Genomic DNA, 20,516 nt, shown 5'->3' on the forward strand with positions numbered 1-20,516 from the left:
TTTTGCTTCCTGGTAATTTCTACTCTTTCAATTATTGAAATCATGCTCCTGGAACTAAATGTAGACTCATTCACAGATTTGAATCAAGCCTTCTTTTGTGTGTTAATCCGTCTGTCGCCTCTCGCGAGGAAGTTTTTGAGCTGAATGAATGGAATCGGAACCGGAATTGATGCAATTCCCAATGGTATGAGCAGTAAATTTCCGCTTCACGGAGCGTTAACAAATGGCGCTATCACTTTAATAAGACGGTTATTGGCAGCTAGAGATCTAACTACCTTTACAATCATTGCTGACTTTTACACTGTCGAATTAATATTATACAGGAACATGTGCAGCCATTTTGAAACTGGGTTTGCTCCTAACCCATTTCCCATTCTAACAAATCAAAACATACTACGCTTGAAAGTAAAAAATCGTTTTTTAACTCTTTTTTAGAGTCATTTCAAGCTGAAGTTTCCGACCGTACAGGACGGGTAACAAACATCCCTGTAACAATTGGAAAATTCACCTTGCTAGTAGGAAAGAATATACTAAGGCGGCTAAATATTGTCCAAACAATCTGTCTACAACAAGTTAACAGAATACTTAGAAAACCTTTCTGGACCAAACGAACAACGGAAAACCTATCATAAACACTGAACAAACCAACACAAATAAGTGTCAAAAGCAGATATATTGCGCTTTTTCATTTAACCATACATTATTTTCAAGCTGAAGTTTCCAACGCTATAGGACGGATACCAAAACATCTCTGTAACAATCGGAAAACTTCATCTTGCTAATAGGAGAAAATGTAAGAGCGGCCAAAAGTTTTCCAAACAAACTATAGGGCAAAAACAGAATACTCGGAAAACTTTCCCTCGCCCGAAAAGACAACGATAAAGCTATTTAATTTACTTTGCCTTGCTGAACTTTGTATTAGCTGAGTAGCACTTTATACCAGCTAGAACGGATATTAAATGTCGCTATCACGGGGGAAAAAGGCACTCTTCTTTTCCACTATCCCAAATAGGAAATCTGAACCTACCCGAAGGAAAAGCGTCTCTTCTCGCAAACTTGTCGAAACGTTGAAAGCTATGCAGCTTGCGTTTGACTTGTCGATAACTGGGGCAGGTTTGTAAAACGCTATAAAAGTTTGGATGGACAACACCTTGCGAATACAGCTGGGCTATTTTCAAAAAGCCGTTTCTGTAGAGTTCATATACAAACATTGGCCCACTTTGCGAGAACTTCACTTCGCGGACTGGTAACAACTGAACTAGAAATGCGTGTAGTATCTCAGTTCTTATAAGCAAAAAACCGCATAATCGTACGAGAGATACGAGGTCACTTTCTGAAAAAGATAGGTAGCGGCATACCTTCCACTCCAAGATATCGAAAAGTAAATCCAAAGAATCACTATCGAAGTTGTTCGGCAGACAAAGTTCATTTTGGCCGTGCGGTTTTAAGCAAACACTACATATACGAAACGGGTGGCTGTTACGAAGAAAAGTGAAGAAAAAATCACTAACGAAGGACAAATAATTAGATGAAATTGAACGAGAATAGCTTTGGGAATTTAAGGAAATTACTGTCCTGTCATTGCTGACGATGAACGCGAAGAACAGTTGTGGGAGGAGGTCAATTTCTTTAAGTACTTGTGACAGCAGCTGGTCTTCGCCGCAATATGTCATCTCAGCCATGAACTTGTTTGGTAGATTGTCTGCCACATTCAAGAAAGGTACTTTACACTTCGCTCACAAGAAACTATACAACTTATTCATTGTAAAACACTTACTGCTTATGAACTTGGCGATGTATGTCAATTTTCGGTGTTCTTAGCTCGTAGATTCCGTTAGAACGCAAGTAAACGAGGTCGATAGGATAAATCAATGCATTTACAGCTTCTTTAAAGCTCTTTCCGGCGACTGCCATTTGAACAACAAAATAAACAAATGGGACGTTTTGTGCCATTTTCATCCATAAGAATTACTTTGTACAGTATAACTTTCAGCCAGGATTGAATTAATTGAACCACAGGGTTAGTTAAGTTTGACAAGACTACATGCAAGTACCGTAATTGTCAACGTAATAGAGTTTACTGGAATGATGAGGAAAAAAGGAAATTCTTATCAGGAATAACACAAAAAGTTGTGCTATTTTCTCGTCTTGTGGGGATTAACTGATCCACTGGGATCGATAGCAGTATTAAGTTTGACACTAACTTGCCTTTTCAATAAAGTGACCATATTGGAAAATAATAATAATCAAAGAAGGGTTTACTATTGCAGCCCCCTTTTCCTTAACACCTCTCCTTACAAAATATACAGTATACAGTACATGGATCTCCAATAAATTTATGTATTATAACAAGTGCTGTATAAGAAGGAGAGAAGCCCACTTTAAATAAGTGCCTTTCTCTCCCCCCCCCCCCCCCACCCCCACTGCCCTTCATTCTCCAGAAATTCACAAAAAATAAACAAGTGCTCCACTAGCCTGTTCCAGGCGTTCAGACAGTAGAGCGTGTTAACTGACTCCCCACCATTTGAACGCTGTACTCTACTATCTGAACACCTGGAACAGGCTAGTGCTCCGGGCTCTGGGTTTATCCATAGCCATGATCGGGCCGCAAGTGCATTCATTGGAAGATATGGCAGAATTATAATATCATATTATAACATAGCGCGCGTGCTTGCCCTATATAAGTCCTATTGAGCCGCTATGAACAAAATCTTTATTTACGCACGCCCGTGCGTAAATAAGATGACGTGAGCATTTTTTTTTTACCTGGCTGCAAAGTTGTCGACTTTTAAGCTGCAATGCACTTTTCCTTCTCTTTAAAATACGGAAGAAACCAGCGAAGAACTGCCCAATTTTTCTATCGGCATTGACCTTTTAGGTCCTGATCCAACAAGCAACAAAAATGAAGCCGAATTTAAAAAAAACTCGCAAGTCCCGCGTTTCGCAAATTTGTCGAAGACCAGCTGCAGCAAATTTTGGCCGAAAGACATTCACTGGGAACAGAACAGACACCAACTGGTCATCAACAACATTTAAAGGCAAAATTTCCGTTTTTATTGTTGTTTTTAAGTTTGTTATGCACTTTGTTATCCGGACAATCCGACTGAAGCAGGAAAATTTCTCTCGCAATAACAACACAGATTACACAAGAAGACATAAATTTACTACTCACAAAAACAACTGCTGCCAGGTCTTCTCAAGAAGCCGTAATGACCAGCCAATGTTCGTAGATGAATATAAGTTTAAAGAAGGATGACAGTCGTCTTCGCTAAAAACATGTTTTCTGTGTTTCGCTGAGCAAAACTTTCTTTTCAGCAAATCATCTTTTCAGCAAATCCAAACCATACTCCACGACTTCTTACGAACATGTTAGTATTTTAACTTTAGGTGAACTTTAAGACTCTTTTACCTTTGTTTCTGCTTAGTTTCCATTGATCGTTAACGAATAAAGAAGCAAATTTTCTTTCTCACTTTTACAGAAAGAATATTTTCATTCAAACTAGACGATTGTGGCGTGTTTGTAATCAGCCAATAGAACCGTTTGTTATTTTGTAGCGTGTTACGAGAATTTTGCAGTTAATCAAAAAGCAAGCATTTTTGTCAGCTATGTTATAAAAGAATTTGCTCATGCTTTTAGCTGTGCGTATATCGAGTTATGGATGCACTTGGGAAGTTTGGAGAGCACTCAAGAAGCTAGAGTTGCACTCGGCTATCGCCTCGTGCAACTCTTACGCATCTTTCGTGCTCTCCAAACTTCCCGCGTGCATCCATAACTCGATATACGCACGCTAAGCATGAACAAATTCTTAATTAAAAGATGCCAGGAAAATGGTATGATCTATTTAAGCCAACAGACAGTTGTAGAACATGAAGATGTTACATTTCTAAGGAAGATGCAAATACACACCGACCAAGGATTCGCTACTTGAAGACCAGACATATGCATTGTCATCTAAGATCACGAAAACATGACGTGCAAACTACGTTACAAAGCGTTTAGACAAGACCACCTCTGTTAAGGTCACTGAAAAACTCTCAGAATACGAAGACCTAGAAACTGAAGTCAATACCTTAAGACTAAGGGTTAGTCTCAGTCTTTGTGAAGCTTTTCTTAAGGAAAGCACAATGCAAAGGCTCAGATGTTGATGATAGTAATAATCACAATAATAAAAATAATAACGACAACAACAACAATAAATCAAGAACTGCAGAGCCCTCATCAGGGATGTGAAATATGGTGTCTTTTTCAATTGTGGCGATTGCAATTCTAACGACGACAAAAACTTACGATAATTACGTGTGCTTTCGTGGAACAATCAATCTGACTTTTTCACGCGTAGACCACTTTCCCTGGGTAACAGTGGATGCGGACGACAGCTAAAAATAGCCACGTCTCTGGGTACAAATACTCACCCGTCCCAGTACTTCTCGTCTCTCTCAGCGCAGCCATGCCAGAACTACTGACTTTGCTGTCCTTAAGCAAAAATACAACGATTTTCACTGACCTGAAACCCCTTCCATCGCGTAGTTTATGTTCCATACTTATATATGCACAGTTTTTCTCTCTTGCAAAATTCACCCCCTCCGAGAAATAAGCCTTCAAAAAAAGCTTACTCTCTGCCTCAAAGCGAGGCGCGCTAAAAGAACCAGTCACGTGATCTACCATACTCTCCAATCTTAAAACGGCTGCAAGCGCAAAACCTAACTAATTAATCCCCCTGTGTAAAAAAAAATAAATAAATAAACGATTTTTCAGTCGTTTTTTGTGCCAGTTCTAAACTTTGCACGAGCAGTGGAACGGTGGCGTCTCCCTTTTTACGTAACACTAATGCGCGTTTTTGTACAACTTGAAGTAGAACTGAAGATTCGAACAAAGCTTGTCGCTCCTGCTTGTCGATAGTTTTTTTTTAAAAAAAATGGCTTATGCTGCAGCTTCCAACAGTGAAGCAGAGTCAGCTCCCGACCGATCCCGATTTTTGTATGACTTTGACGTGGAGAATCAATGGAGGCATTTCCGTCATGGACCACCAACAGCCTCCTCGGTTGAACGGGGAAGAAGAAAAACTAGATTCAAAATGGATAAAAGGTACTCTTCAAGGAAGCAAACACCGTCAAGGAGAAAAAATGCCGCCTATCGCGACGTTGACACGGTCAATTTGGTCTGCTGCAACGGTGGATGTCTTTTAAAGAATGGCATAGAGACTGCGAGGCAGGTTATTCGACAGGAACGAGGTAGAGCTTTCTATAGATCTAGAAACTACAATGAACAAAATTACGTGATATCGAAACTTATGCAAGTGGAACTATTTCCTAGCGGACGCAGAAAAATAACCTACATTATCCCAGCTTTAGGCCCTGTGTGCAAAATCGCCTTCATGAAATGCTACGGAGTGTCGCCCAAAAAAATTAAAGTCCTTTTAGAGAAAATGGATTGTGACTGTTTATCTATTGACCCCGATAAACGGGGTAGGCACAGTAACAGACCGCGCAAATTGACGGAAGATGCGAGGAGACAAGTAACAGAGTTTATCTGTTCCCATTCGGCAAACCACTCGCACTACAGAAGGGCGCGAACGGAAAAACAATTTTTTGATACCCCCACAACTATGCGAAGAATGTGGAGAGAGTTTACTAGACATTACCCGAATTTCACCTCGACACGTTTGGGAAAGAAAAACAAAGGTCCTGTTATAAGTTTTACTACCTTCAGGAACGTGTTCAACGAAGATCTCGGCAGCAGGTTGGGTTTTCGAAAACCACGAGAAGACACATGTCAGGTTTGTGACAGGACCTTAAACACGATAGGACGAATGACAAACGGCGCAACCGAGGACGGCGCCAGTAATGAAGAAGAACTTCAAAGAATAAGAACAGAACGTCAAAATCATTTAATTGAGGGCGAAAGGAGATATGCTGCCTTAAAGTATGACATGTTTGTTCTGTCTAAGAAACGGGTCAATGGGTGTACAGATGAAAGTTAGCAGATGGATTGTCGACGCTGATTTCCTCTTTGCTTTAGCTTGAGGGTCAAGAAAATGTAAAACTCAGTATAGTTAAGGTGAATAAAGTGTTGAAAGAATTTGTACTTGCTGAGTTCGAGTTGATTTGAGAGAAGGTGGGTAACTTTGTAGTTTGCGATTTGATGACACTAGTAATAGGCCCTCTGCAGCTAGCCATTCATGTGGTACAAAACCGCCATGCTGGAGAGCAAAAGTCGCACTGGGACAAGACAAACAAAAGACATACCGGCATAATTTTAAGTGGTAATTTTCTTTGTTAGTCTTGTCCCAGTGCGACTTTTGCTCTCCAGCACGGCGGTTTTGTACCACGTGAATGACTAGCTGCAAAGGGCCAATTACCTTAGCCTACCAAAGCTAATCGCATGTCTCAGATCAAGGCTTTGTTAACTTGAGGAAAGTACAACCTTCCTATGCCTTATGATAGGTGGGTAGCCCTCCCTCCTACCACGAAACATGGGCCTGAATCCGGAAAAGGGTTGCGTATTTGTTATATATCTGTTTTAAAAAAATCGCCCTCCTCGAATTGTCATCCCTTTTAATTATTCATTACATAAAAAAGTCCCCGTACTGATACAAAATACACACCGCATCACGGAAAAAGATTCACTTAAACACATTCAATTCCAGTTCAAAAAAGTACAGGAAACCGTGAGCCATGGCAGACTGAACAGAGATATTTAGAGTCTCTTTTACGGAAAAGAGCAAACGTCAGATTCAAGTTGAGAATTTCACAACAAGAAACAGGGAACACTTGGTCACGTGGTACAAATTCACGTTTGCCGTTTGCCGCAAACGTGACTCTTGGCTCCAAAAGGGAGCTTAAGCAACAGCGTTTTTGAGCGACGGACGTCAACCGGAAGTGGGCTTTTTGCAACATTGGGCAGTGGATGGGTTCAAAATCCCGGGCAAATCGTCTTTATAAGAGAAAAGAAACTTAGAAATACAAATTTTTTAGCGTCAAGGCATATAAAAGAAGAGAAGGCCTCACTTCCGGTTGACGTGCATCGCTCAAAGTCGTCTTTGCTTAGGGTCCCTAATGTGAAGACAACTGTGTGCAAGACCTGCGCGCGCTCTCTTAAGTTTCTCTTCCAATGACTGTCGCAAACGTAAGTGATAACGGTAGTGTTTTTTTTTTAATATCGAGCCACTAGCGCAAGCTGTAAATAACTGAAGACATAAGTTTCAAAGTAAACTGAGTACTGCGTTAAAGAGGGCACGATGTGTTAAGCCTCACGTAGTCAGGCCCCTTTGCATGGACTAAAATGGCCTCGAAAACGCTTACTTTGCATATGGATTTTCACAAAAGCTTACCTACACCAAAGGTGTCTTCTCAAGACTGGTATTACTCAAAAAAGCTCAGAACAAGCCTAATGGGTATATACTGCGCAAACCAGGAGGTTATACACTGTTTTATGTACGACGAGTCTATTGCTGGTGTAGGCCCAAATGAAGTGATCTCAATCTTGGACTATTTTCTCAAAAAACTTCAGACGGAGCAAGGCCGAGACAGGTATGACCATCTTATAGTGTGGTGTGACAATTCTCCGGCTCAGTTTAAGCAAAACTTTCTATTTTTTTATATGGATGACCTGGTCACAAGAGGAGACTTCCTACGAACAGACTTAAAATTTTTGTTGGAGGGCCACTCGTATAGTGTGTGCGATAGATATTTTGGAAACATTCAAAAAGTTTTTAACGCCCAAGAGAAAATTGAAACACCCAAAGACTGGGAAAACGTTCTAGTCAGCAGTGGTTTATCAAACGTCAAGGTCTATTGGGTAGGTCTGGACATGATAAAGGACTACAAGTCATTTTTAAAGTTAAAATACGTCAGTAGAAACGAAGATTTACAGCACGAGAAATTTGAGGTCAAAGAAATCGCGTGGATTAATGTTGGAATTGGGGAACAGCCTGATGACAGGGGCAATCTAAAAGTTGTAGATCATCCCGACTGCGCCTTCGTGCGTTTCACTATTGACCCAAAACAGCAACCCAGGCTAGTTTCGTACACAAAGAAAAGGCAAGCAACTCCACTGCGAATAGACCTACTGACCACACTGAGGCAGGAACTAAGGCCAATTCGTGAAGATGTAAAGCAGCAGTGTCTAAATCTAGCTAGAAAATATTTAAGTGAACGTGCCGAGCGTTTTTATGCTGCCCTACCATGTATCCAAGAGGGGAGCGAGATTGACGATTGAAGGTTATCATTATATACCTTTCACTTGAACATTAATCGTGTGTCCTAATTAGCTTCCTCTTTAACGTAGCACCTCAGTTTCCTTCGCCTTGCCTTTGTCTTACAGTAAAACGTACCAAGAGACTAAGAACCTGGATTTTTCAAAGTTATCCTAAACAGGTTATTCTTTTTAATATATAAATGGTAGTTAGTACAGGTTAAGGCTATTTAGGTTCTTACATAGGTTATGTTCTGAATAAGAAACATACAATATAGCCAAGAGAATTTAGTGGTTCAGCTTATTCCTCATATAAAATCTGCACACCAAATAAGACGTTATGTAAAAATGACCATATAAAGAAAAGCTAAAGTATTGACCTCATTGGCATTTAAACAGTCCAGTTAGAGCGATAATGCAGGTATGTCTTCAAAGAGGATTCTGAACAGTGACTGATCTAACTTTTGCCCAAGGGTACAGGCAAATTTTTTCAGAGATTTTAGAAACTAAGAAATTGTTTCAATTTCTAGACTAAACAGGTTCTTAAAATATAGGTTCTTAGGCAAGGGGTGTCACTGTATAGCACCATTTTATCATTCGCTAATAAATAAATCGTTGTTGTTGTTGAAAACTACTGTTTGCTGCTTGACCGTTCCGGTACGACAGTGAGTTAGAAAGCTACACTAGCCAATGGTTGGGATTCTGAGATAGGTACCTTTTTCTAAAATCAGACAGATATATATATATATATATATATCTAGCCGAATTTTTGAAAACATACCTCAAAATGGACCAGAATATTCGCACAGAAAGCTGGCGATAGCCAGCTTTCTGGTCACTGCGGTGAGAAAAAACATCGGGGGCTTGCTGTCCTGGTTGGTCTCATTGACAAGGTCAGTCCCTGAGCTAACTCGCCATGGGTTGGAAAGGGGCCTCCATGTCAATCGCTAGGGGGGTAGGGTGCTGCAAGAGCGTTGTACCTTCCGTTAGTCCTGGTCTGGGAGAGTCAGTGCACTGGTCATGTCTGCCTTTAGTTTGTCATGTCAAATTCTTGTAACGTTTGAGGCCCATTGGCCAATGAAAGCATTCCCCTCAAGCACGTGCTAGGCTGGGGGGGGGGGGGGTGGAGGAAGTCAGGGGGGTGATTTAACCTTGAATTTCTCTGCTTAGAACTTGCTTAAGTCTCAAGCGTCCTCCGTCATTCAGGGCCTTTAAGCAGCTAGAGTGTATGGACAAGTCCAGAGTGTCTTTTTGATAGACTGGAATGTTTCTTTTGCTAATCAGGAACCAAGAAGAGAGTCAACTTAAGAGAACCATGGGTAAGAGCTGAGTGTCTTGGCCATATTTACTTTAGTTGAGTCAGTTTAAGGTGTGTGGGCTGCAGGTGTCCGATGGTACGGTTTTCATAAATCCGGCTAGATGATGTCGTTGAATGCTGTCGGGAGGGGAGAAATGGGGCGAAACTGGGTCGGGAGGGGGCAGATTTGGCCCGAGGTGACCTCCTTCTTGGAAAAGACAGCACTTGTCGTCAACATCTAGCCGAATTTTTGAAAACATACCTCAAAATGGACCAGAATATTCGCACAGAAAGCTGGCGATAGCCAGCTTTCTGGTCACTGCGGTGAGAAAAAACATCGGGGGCTTGCTGTCCTGGTTGGTCTCATTGACAAGGTCAGTCCCTGAGCTAACTCGCCATGAGTTGGAAAGGGGCCTCCATGTCAATCGCTAGGGGGGTAGGGTGCTGCAAGAGCGTTGTACCTTCCGTTAGTCCTGGTCTGGGAGAGTCAGTGCACTGGTCATGTCTGCCTTTAGTTTGTCATGTCAAATTCTTGTAACGTTTGAGGCCCATTGGCCAATGAAAGCATTCCCCTCAAGCACGTGCTAGGCTGGGGGGGGGTGGAGGAAGTCAGGGGGGGTGATTTAACCTTGAATTTCTCTGCTTAGAACTTGCTTAAGTCTCAAGCGTCCTCCGTCATTCAGGGCCTTTAAGCAGCTAGAGTGTATGGACAAGTCCAGAGTGTCTTTTTGATAGACTGGAATGTTTCTTTTGCTAATCAGGAACCAAGAAGAGAGTCAACTTAAGAGAACCATGGGTAAGAGCTGAGTGTCTTGGCCATATTTACTTTAGTTGAGTCAGTTTAAGGTGTGGGCTGCTGGTGTCCGATGGTACGGTTTTCATAAATCCGGCTAGATACATATATATATATATATATATATATATATATATATATAACCTATCACAAGCATCTTTTAGAAGACACTCCCTTCACAACTCAATAAATACACTACCACAAGTGAAGAGTAAAACAATATGTTTTTCGTCTCTCACCTATATTTCGGCCGTGTTAAACGGCCTTTATCAGGTGTGTTCACCCTGATGAAGGCCGTTTAACACGGCCGAAATATAGGTGAGAGACGAAAAACATATTGTTTTACTCTTCACTTGTGGTAGTGTATATATATATATATATATATATATATATATATATATTTATATATACACCCGTTTTCAAAAAGGTTTTCATATAGAGAGATATATAGATAGATATATACTTTTGTTTTCTTGCACGTGCGCCCGTGTGCATTTACACTTGTTATTGTCCAACTTGTGAAAAAACTTGGTTCAACGATAAATTTTCTTTTCGTCAGGTTCTTTGTTCCAATTTGTCAATTAAAAAAATAATGCAAGAGTATTGTCTGCAATTCTCTTGATTTGCATTCTCTTGAAACTTAAAGAATGAGGAATTCGGTCACTTATAGGTCAAAGAATTGTTGTCTTTACAGGATAAGGGGAAAAACGCAGATGAAATGAAAAAAAATGTGTTTTCTAAACCGCTGAGAAGGACTGGATGTAACGGTGGATGTCCATATTGGATATGTGGGAAGGAGCAACAATATTATAGCAGTTGATTAAAACGGACTAAGACGTTGGCGAGGTTCATAAAAGCAGACTTTATCATAACCATGATGAGCTGGTCATATATCTTAATTTCTCAGCCTTTTTGCGTGTAAAATCACGGCCTGTAAGGCAACGTCTCATTGAAGACAGAATAAACTCTCGGCTAGCAAATGCTGTCAAGTTAGTTTACAGTTTCTCTTAAGCACGCCCCTGGACAGCGCATTTTTTAATACACTCAATCAATGAAAATGCTTCGTCACTTGCTACAGATGTCATGGTATTTGGCCTACTAATTCGGTGACGCCGATAACTCGCGGATCGGCTGCTTCGCGGGATGTTTTCCTCATTCCCAAAATCAGCTATATAATTCGCCATTGTAAATTTGTATCGCAGGGCGCATGTATTTTTCTAAAAAAAAAACAAACTCAAAACGACATGTCAAATTGGAACAAAAAACCCGACGAAGAAAAAATTTATCGTTGAACCGAGTTTTTCACAAGTTGGACAATAAGAAGTGCAAAATGCACACGGGCGCACGTGCAAGAGAATAAAGTATATATCTATCTATATATCTCTCTCTATGAAAACCTTTTTGAAAACGGGTGTATATATATATTTAGTATATACACACTCAGTGATCTTGGTGATTTAAGCAATCTGATTGGTTCGCTATCTCGGACTATTCAACAATATTCACCTCCTAGCGAGTGGATAATGTGTGAGCTCGGTGTTTTTCCCATTTTTTTAGAGAACGATCTTTTAAAAGTCGACAAAATCCTGGGGCTGACTTTTTTTAAGGCAAGAACAGTCTTGGAAGGATTCAATACGCGATATTATACGGCGTTTTTCAATTTATTGTAGCTGAGTTTTGTGCTCGATGGATTGTTTACAACTCCCGTGCATTCGCGAAGAAGAAGCCGTTTCGTGAACTCAGCGTTTTCTAACAAGAAAATTTGGGCTCAAAAATCGAAGTTCATTTATGACAAACAAATTTAAAAGGAAATGTTTGCAGAAATTCTACGTTTCAAGTAAACAGGAAAAAGAATGATACAGGAAGACGACGTCTTACCTCGAGCAACTGAGCCACCATTTTTGTCAGCACTTCATGCGAAGAACGACACAACAAACCCTTTTGGCTATAAACTTGACGTGTCAACAGAAAACATCAAAGCTCTACTTTCCTTCTCAGGTAAAGAAACAGTTCAAACTTTTAGCGTTTCCGTTTAAGCCTTCACGCTGTTGTTTGCGAAATGATAAACTTGTGAATTGCCATGTTTGAAAATTCTGCAAAGATCTATTTTTAAACTTACGCGTGATTTGATCTGTCAATCAAATTGTACTTTTAAATGGTTTCCTCTCTGATTTTGTTGAGATCACTTCGTGTGTATATACTAAAACAATTATTCTTTTCAATCTCGGTGAATAGTGGCTTTAAGAATATTTACCTCGCCGCTTTCGCGGCTCGGTAAATATTTTGCCACTATTCACCTTGATTTCAAAGAATAATTGTTAAATATATATATATATAGAAAGGGAGGGGATCGAGGGATGACGCAGTGGTGAGAGCATCCATCTCTCGATCTCTCACCAATGTGACCCGAGTTTAAATCCCGGCATCGTAGCCATATCAGGTTCTCTCCTTTGCTCCGAGACGTTTTTGCTTGGTACATATACTCCGGCTTTCTCCTCTCCGGAAAACCAACATTTCCAAAGTCCAATTGCACCAGGAATGTTGATGTGCTACCTCTAATCGTTGTTTATTATTTATTGATTGATTTATTTAATAACAAAGTAGAAAATGGAAGTCATTACTTTGATTTGAGGTACGCAGCTGACCGCTGTTGTAGCTCTTCAGCCTAAGTATAGCGTGTTTATCGACGTAATTTGATTGTATAATTGCACAGATAGATTGAATTTAATTATACAATATTTGCGAACAGTTAGTTAGGTTAATCTATTAAGTGCTGGCTTATACCTCAAAGTGTAATTAGAAAACTATCTTTAGGTGCAGATTCTTAAACATATAAGAAAACATATGACATGGAAAGCATTAAAAACATTTTTGAGTTTGTAACGGGATAAGGCTTTAAATCACGACCTGAGGAATAATTCTGAAATATTTTCTTTACATTGTAGATGAATTTTGGGAAACAGTGCTCACTGTTGCTAGAGTCCGAGGAATAATTCCGAAATATTTTTTTCTTATTATAGATGGGTTTGGGGCACAGTGTACATTGTAGCTAGAGTTGTCTCCTCTTTATTTTCTTTCCACAAGGTTGGGAGATTTGTGTTTTGTTCAAGATACGGGGTAGCAATATTAAATTTTGGATCGTTCTGTTAAAATTCTATCTTCTAAATAAATCCAACAGGTTTGCCTGAGAAAAATGAAACTGGAACAAACGGGGCTGCGCAGGACGAGCCTTTGAAGCCATGTGACTAACTCTGATATCATCTTGAGGCAATTTTATGATCGCATCTCGAGTCTAGCATGTATCTGTAAGGTGCGATCAGGGTTTAAAATAGTACTGTACACGTAAAAATAGAATATGTTTTTTTTTTTACTTTACTTTCAATCACGGTCAAAATTACTTGAAACGTTTAAGGAAACACATGAGAGAGGGTACACGTGTTGGTTCTACTTCTCTTCCTCTAATAACACAGATAGAAAGATGGAAGGAGTGAGAAGGGGCGGAGGCGTTGGGTTAGGGGGAGAGATCGGTAAGGTAGCCTTCCAGCGATTATGATTATGACCGAGATTGTGTCTGCTGAGGTTCAATTTGTAAGATATGACAATTGTAGATGCTTGTAAAACGTTTAAATCTCGTGAATGTCTCTCATGGCTGTTGCATACTTAAACATTGGTGCCACTAGTTCTGAGAGATTCAAAGTTGCGTCAAACCGTCACGATAATGAAAGATTTCTTATTTGCGTATGATAGAGTCGTTTAGATTTGTTGAGCGTGTCTAAGTGTAGCATAGCCGTTGCTAGTGATTAAGAAATTTTCGTAATTAAACCACACTCATGGAGTATCGATTCGTACTATTGTTTCCTCGGTGGTCCGCTGATCGTCATTATTGCGATGACTCGTCCTTTGCTTTCACTCATCTAGAGTCACCTAATTAGAAGTCATGTGAATTAATGAGGATCGTAAAGCGCTTAATAGAACTTGCCGAGGACGGCGGAGTAAAGAAGACAGCATACCGTGTGTGACAAGCGTCGAATGGTTTTGTTTCAGAACGCTCTTCGCCAAATTTCCCCGTTTTTAAAACAGATGTTTTGTTTGTGAACATCACGACGGGTGTTAGTAAAACGCGGGGTCGGGATCGGGGTCGGATCCACCCTAACTTTAACCCTCACCCTAAAACAGCATTATTTAAAAAAGATAGATCCCTAGCCCGACCCCGAGTTTTTCTGACACCCGATTACGACAAAGACGTATGTTACAGCCCTGCCACGTTTGTCACGCCCGAACGTTTTCCGTTCTCTTCCATTCTGCCATCCTGTTACGTAAGTTCGCTAATGCCCGATGTTGGCAAGCAGGAACGGCGAGATCATAATGGTTTATGGATTATGTTTTGGTTTTTCTATTTTTTAAATTGTAGCTGTAGAAATTGCAGAATTACAAAGTAAGTAGAATAGGTGCAGTAAGTGGTAAAGCAATTAGTTTTTTCTAATCAGAACATCCAGCGGTAATTATAATATATTTGGAGATTAAAAGATTTCATCGCCATTAAAATTGCCTCACGTTTTATCGTACTGTCTTTTTATTGAGAAATATACTGTCAATCTTTTGTAAGCCCTTCTTGGGTACACCCATTCTGACCCTCTGAATTCTGACTGCACCCAGTAATAAAGACAATCACAGCCATTAATTTTGCCCCAATTGAGCGAATATTGGTTCCAGAATATGCAAAAAATTTTTCTTTGTGGAATCCTCAATCCTAGGCTTTTGAATCCGGAATACAACTCAAGGAACCCGGAATTCAAGTTGCAATGACAAGGACCGGAAATCAGTATATAGCATCCGGAATCCACAGCTTGGAATTCAGTATTCAAGACTGACTTGGATTCCCTTACAACAAATTGGGGCGATCAATTGAAGCACATTAGAAGAAGACACGTTCAGACCAAGTACTTTTACGCGGTGATAACTTTATTCCCTCTCACCAAAAAAATGTTTCCGTTTTTCGGAGTTTGATTGAGCATAACGTCCCTCACAATCATTTTTTTATTGTCGTTGAATCGTCGTTTCAAAGACAATGGCCGAGAAATAAAGAACCCAAAAGATTAACCTGTGGGTACTGGCAAAATATAGCCTGTCATCAAGCAGGAATTTAGGTAACGCGAGAAAACAGCCGACATTCACCGGCGCCACCACTGGTTTCCCCGCGAAATGATGATCTTTTATTTCATTTAAACAACACGGATTCGTTTAACATTATTTCAAAGAAAATTAGTAGAATAAATGTCTTAATATGGGCTGGACTCCGACACTCTGTACCTTCACATTTGAAAACAACTAATCGTACTTTTTCAACGACCCCCCTCTCTTTTAGAATTGATAACAAGGATTTTGATGCGCTGAAAAAGAAGTCGAAAGATTATTACCTATTGATTAAAAGCAGAAAAGCACAGTTTCCAAATAATTCACGATTTCTGAAACATGATTTTAACTTAACCGATGATCAACTGAAAAAAGTTTTTATCCTGCCTCATAATCTAGCCTTCGAACCATATGTTAGAGCTTTTCAGTACAAGATTCTTAATTCTATATTATACACTAACAGCAAATTATATAAGATAGGTTATACTGCGGATGATAAATGTTCTTTCTGTGAATCAGAACCAGAAACGCTACCTCATTTCTTCTTCCACTGTGTGTACTCCCAGCTTTTCTGGAAACAGTTCGAATCCTATTACTATTCTTTAACAAAGGAATTCTTTCACCTTACTCTGCAAGACGTATTGATAGGAATAATCACCTGTAAATGCCCCTTACTCAATTATTTGTTACTGATTGCTAAGGCATATCTTTGGGATTGTAGAAGGTCTGAAACGCTTCCAAATATAACTGGTTTCAAGCTAAAGGTCCAAAATAAATATGAGACAGAGAAATATATATGTATTAAAAACAATACAATAGAAAAATTTACTAGGAAATGGGCGATAACCTCTGGCTCTGTGCTTCTATAAGTTAAGTTTAGTATTATTATAATTGTCGTTGCATTATATTGTTACTTTTAAGATACTGTGTACTAGTAAGTAGGCACTGTGTAATTGTTATGCTATGGTTACTGCGTAAGTGTGTAAGTAAGTTTATTTTAGTAAGTAGGCACTGTGTAATTGTTATGCTTTGGTTACTGCGTAAGTGTGTAAGTAAGTTTATTTTAGTATTATTAGTGTAACAGTAAGTATGCACTGTGTAATTCTAGTTTTATAGGAAATAAACAGACATATTAAATTAAAAAAAAAAAAGAGAACAAAAAAAAATGATGACTGAGAAACGAGCGCACAAATTTCATACTGATGACGAATTATCATACCCAGATCTTGGTGGTGCTTTTGATTAGTTGAAGCCAATTTCCCACGCAGCACGACGACCACGCGAGGGACCTAAAGCAAAATCTCGTCTGCGCATGTCCTCATTATAAATGCACCGCTAGAATTGAAAACCACGGGAAATTTGCTTTCTTTTGATGTACAATTTGCCTTTGTTGGAGAGGAGTTTGGCTCGATAAATGGAATTTTAAAGTAGCTACTTATAGTTCTTAGCCATTTTCGTGTGTTTGCTCCGCAAAATTAAAAATTACAAGTCCCTAAATAAAAGTTCATTTTGCTTTTGCGTTGTGTTGTGGACACATATTTCAGTTTTAATTTAATTGACAAAGTTTATTTTTTTCATTTGTTTATTACTTGAAAAATCAATAGAGATTACCACATTTTACATTTAAAAATTCAAAGGAGCCTGAGGAACCCTATTCTCTCCTTTTAAAACGAGTTTTGCTTATCTCAGTCACTCCAGACTTTATTATTATAAATAAGACTTTATTATAAATTTTCTAAAGAAAATTTTTACAAGTGTCCTGGCACCGCAAATAGCTGTAGCTAGTCTAGGCAGGCCAAGAATGATACAGAAAGAAAATAACTGCAATAAAATTGAGGTAAAAAAAAAAAAAAAAAAAAGAAGTAGAAAACAAGAGAGATTCATCAGCTTTAAAATAATAGACCTGTTTACCGATAAGGCGGCCATATTGAATTAATTCGATTTAAGGAGTATATATTATAGGATGCCCAGGGGGCATGAGCACATTTCGTTTGCATTTTCGAGCGCTTTTCGGGACATTTTTTGTTAAAGTTTTCTTAGAATAAGATTGTAATGGGAAAAAAGATCCTTGTGCCGTGTTTGGATGTAATAATGATTGCCTTTTTTCCCGAGAAATGTACAGTGAAAGACCATATTTCTAATACTAAACTAGAAAAAGGCGATCATTATTACATCCAAACACGGCACAAGGATCGTTTTTCTTATTACAATCTTATTTTAAGAAAACTTTAAGAAAAAATGTCCCGAAAAGCGCTCGAAAATACAAACGAAATGTGCTCATGCCCCCTGGGCATCCTATAATACTCCTTAAATCGAATTAATTTAATATGGCTGCCGTATCGGTAAAAAGGTCTATTATGAAGCGGTTAACTAATTGCAAAAATTATAATCTTAAGAAGAAAAACATATGAAAAAGATGCATCTAAAGCTCTAAGGAGGAAAAGAAAAGAAAACATTAGCTGGCCGTTTTTATAGGCAGGATTACAAAATAAGTATCGTCAGTCTCCAGTATATCAAGCTACAATGACGAACGAATATTAAATTTCAATTTGTGTTCTGAAAGTGTGCGCAACTTGGTCGGTATCTCATTCCATAATTTGGCACCAAGTCTCGAGAAAGATGTTTTTTTTTTATTACAAGATTCGATTTTTTTTCTATAAAAGTTTTGAGATGTAGACGACCTAGTGACGTGCCGTATGAATGTACACAAGAAAGTGGAAGGAACAATTCCTGAATGTTTTTAGGTACTAAGTTTTTTCTCAAGTCAGACATTGTTTCTGCTAGTAGCTGATAATAGAGAAAGTTAATTGGTAATATTTTTGTATTGATAAAGAGAGAAATGGCATAATCACGCGGATAGGCAAGGTGAATAAAGCGAAGAGCGCGTTTCTGAAGGACTAGAAGTTTGATAAGTTGTGATTTGCTTGCTTGACCCCATACAATAATACCGTATCGAAGATAGGGTGCTATGAGAGAGTGATAAATGGAAATAAGTGTGCTAAAGGGAACAAAATGTCGCAATTTCGATAACAGCCCAACAGTTCTAGTGATTTTTTAAAGAATTGTGTCAATGTGGTTATTTGAAGAAAGTATACCAGATTACCATACATGGAGCGAATAAGTGTCTAAACAATGCCAGATTCATATAAAGCAAACTTTTTTTTTTCCATCTCGTGTTTTCGTTTTGGGGTTTGTGATTCTGTTTTGCATATTGTTTTCGTTTTTTGGGTGAGTTTCTGTTTAATATTTTGGGATATACGTCACTCAGGCCTGGTACTGTGGGTGATTCTATTTTGGATTTGTTTGTGTTTCCTTTTGGGGATAGTGTATTTCTGTTTGGGATCTTTTTTTCTCAGTTCAGATTCACGTTGGGTTATCATTTTCCGTTTTGGCTATGTGTGTTTCTGTGCGGGGTTAGCGGGTTATGTTTTCGAGTCTTGCTTTTTGTTTTTGTTTCTTTCGGCCACCATATTTATGTACTATGAGGAAAACATGTCATTGAACTTTCGTAACACGACATGCTCAGCAAATCATATCGATACCTGAAATCACACCCTCTCTCCTTTATCTCTATATGTTTCTTGTGAGAAGAGGGCATGATGTATATATTTGTCAGATTTCGTGTATTAGTGCCATAATACAGAATTTTTTTTCGTATTAGCTAAGAAACAATACCTATGAAATGCACTGTCCCTTTTGCCTTATGATTTGGTTAAATGTTCTTTTCGCGGTTTTCTGATGTTTGAGTTGTATGTGAACGAAACATAACCGATTCAGGTAGAAAACATTTAACTTAATTTCTCGAATTTACGTTTTTTTTCTTTTTCGTTTTTGTGGCGGATAATAATGAAGAAATGAATATCTTGTTTTAAAACTCTCATAAGATCCATGATCAAAGAAAGTGATCAGTAGTGGTCACTGAGTAAGAGAGAAGTCATTAGATATGAATGTATTAAATTTTTTAGTACACAAGAACCCCCAAGCATTTACTGCTTTAATATTCATCGCGTTAAAATAAAGGATATTGATTCATTCATTCATTCATTCATTCAAGTCCTTAACACATGAAAATCGTGCGTTCTGGGCGAATCTTTGCTGACGTCTCTGTTTAAATTTTGTTGCTTTATCGTTAAAATGTTATAAAAAGGACTAAACAGGAATCACCTTTCAAAACTGAAATACAACTCAACACAAGTAACTGCCAATATTGAATGAAAAGATTGAATAAATAATCGGTGCAATTTTTAGCTTTTTTTGTGCAGTACTTAAGCAAGTATTAGCCATCAAGGAACGCATAATTTCTGGGTGTAAAAGAGTTTATTCGACCATCAGTCTATTTGTAAAATTTTGACTTTTTAACATCATATATCAGAAAAGAAAAAAAAAAGAACCGAAATTTTCGGAGAGAGTGTAATTCAGCTATTTTTTCTCACTAATAGTTTATGAAATGACACTTTTGTAACTTTATTAGAAAACTAGAAGTGCGCGCATTTACGCCACCATCTCTCTCCAATAGTAGCATTGCGTTTGAGCACAGAGCAGGAAGCGTCGATACTCGATACTTAACGCTCATTGGAGGAAAATAGGCGAGGGGAAGATCAGACGAGAGACCCTGGGAACGAATTGAGGTAAATATTACTGAATTCAGAAACTGTTCATAATTTTGTTTCAGACAACTCAAAGCAGATTTCCTAAAGCGTCAGGAATTAGTCAAACTCTTCAGAAACAGAAATTTCTTCCGCAAGGTAAGATGACTAAAAACCGTGCTTGAAACATCCTTGCTAAGAGGGAGGGCGGGAAGTTTTAGCGTACACCACCAAAACTAGGGTTAAAGACTGATGTGAATGTCATAGCATCAAACAAAAATTAAACGCACTCACAGGCTTTAATGTGTAATAGAAAAATAGAAGACTTCACCTAGCTGAATTTGAGTTGGAACATTTTAGAAGACCTTTAATAAGAAAAGAAACACACAAACAACAACAAGATTAACAGACAAATCATCAGAACACTAACTCGTGCCAATAGCTTACAGTATCTTATAAGCAAGGAAAATGGGGATAATTGGATTCAAAATTCTGAAAAAGCTGTTTCTTTAA

The 20,516-nt window shown here is 38.7% G+C and overlaps 1 pseudogene; it reads left to right on the forward strand.

Moving 5' to 3' along the window:
• LOC140933317 (uncharacterized) overlaps window positions 1-20,516 on the forward strand; it is a 225,109-nt pseudogene that overhangs the window by 120,141 nt on the left and 84,452 nt on the right.

Source organism: Porites lutea, chromosome 4 (assembly GCF_958299795.1).
Source record: "Porites lutea chromosome 4, jaPorLute2.1, whole genome shotgun sequence".
NCBI classification, from domain to species: Eukaryota; Metazoa; Cnidaria; class Anthozoa; order Scleractinia; family Poritidae; genus Porites; species Porites lutea.